This window comes from Apodemus sylvaticus, chromosome 18, assembly GCF_947179515.1.
Source record: "Apodemus sylvaticus chromosome 18, mApoSyl1.1, whole genome shotgun sequence".
NCBI classification, from domain to species: domain Eukaryota; kingdom Metazoa; phylum Chordata; class Mammalia; order Rodentia; family Muridae; genus Apodemus; species Apodemus sylvaticus.
Window position 1 is genome coordinate 68166368 of NC_067489.1, and position 1674 is coordinate 68168041.

Genomic DNA, 1674 nt, shown 5'->3' on the forward strand with positions numbered 1-1674 from the left:
GAACTGGAGAAATCATGGTGATCTAGATATTCTTTAGTATTAGAGATCAAGCTAAAGCAAATTTCCCAGCTTTATACTCATTTACCTCACTAGACACAGTATACTCTTTGTAACAAGGAATTATAAATATATGAAGATAAGACAAGAATCCATAAAGACAAAGTTGTATATCACTAATAAACTTGTGCCTCCCCAACCAGTAATTCTTGGGATAGAGCTACCAGTACATTTTCATGATACTATTTCACCTATTAGCCAATCAAAACCTGAATCATCTTGAGGTCCCTATGTTAAATACAAACCTGTTTTCCCAAACTGTGTACACATTGCCAACCTCACAATGTCTGGTATGGAAAGAAATGGGAACATTTCTTTAGCTGATATCCCCATATTTTTAGAAGTCCAGAATGTATGGATGCATAGGGAATGTACTGAATGAGAATCTAGTGCCAAGTGTCAGTTTTGGCCCTGATATATCTGAGATTATGATTTTGGACAGAGAATTCTCCCTTTCACTATAAGGATCTTCACATTCCATAGTAGCAAAACTAACAGGCTGACCTGTTAGCACAAGTAGATATAGAGTGCAAATACAGGTGGATTTCTGAGTTCGAGGCCAGCCTAGTCAAAGAGTGAGTTCCATGACAGTCAGGGCTACACACAGAAACCCTATCTGGAAAAAAAGAAAAAAAGAAGCTACATTTGTTTATAGAGGTCCTGCAAAGGATCTATGTAGGCCCAGTTCTTTCTGCTTCTCCCAGTTCATGCTAGATTTGCTCACGTGAATTGTAGGGCTCTGCTCTTCTTTCATTTTGTCTGCTTTGACAGTATTTTGCCCTCATATTTCCCACTGTTCCCTAATGCATGAATGGGTCTGTATAGGGTGATTGGTGAACACACATCACATAGGACTGTGCGTTTCATTCTCTGTCTCTGTCTTTGTGTCTCTGTTTCTCTCACTCTGTCTGTCTCTGTCTCTTTGTCTCTCTGACTCTATCTCTGTCTCTGTCTCTCTCTCTCTACCCCCATAATATATTGGTATGGAACTCAATATATATTCCCATTTGCTGCAGGAGGAAGCGTTTCTTATACTGTCTGAATAGGGAATTGATCAGTGGGATTAGAAGAATTGGACTGCTAGATTGTTTCTTTTATTTGTTTAGAGCAGTAGGATTTGATTTCAAACTAGGTCTCTGGCCATCTACACTCTGTTTTTGTCACCTAAGCAGTGTCTTGTATGGATTCTATCTAATTAATTGGCCTTAAGTCACATCAGACATTTCTATATTATACCTAGATGTTCTCTGACACCACTGCCCTAGCATATCTGGCAGGTAGAACTGCCCAATGAGACTGAATAACAAACTTTCAACAGAAAATACTGTAGCTCAAGGATTTATGGCTGAATTTGTATTTGTTTCTCTTTTGTTGGCCAACAGAGAACTCTCATACAACAAAGAAACTAGAACATAAGGGTAAAGGTTTGAAGCATGCATCTGCTCAACTTCAGTTTCAATGTGCTGAGTAGGTGTTGGTCTAAGCAATTGAACTCTACTCTCAGTTAGCAAAGAGTAAACAGTTGTCTTAGCGACAGCCTGGGTTGTTTGTATATTTCCATGGGATGACCTTGCAGAACAACTCAAATGTATGCAATGCAGTCACTTTTCATGGAAG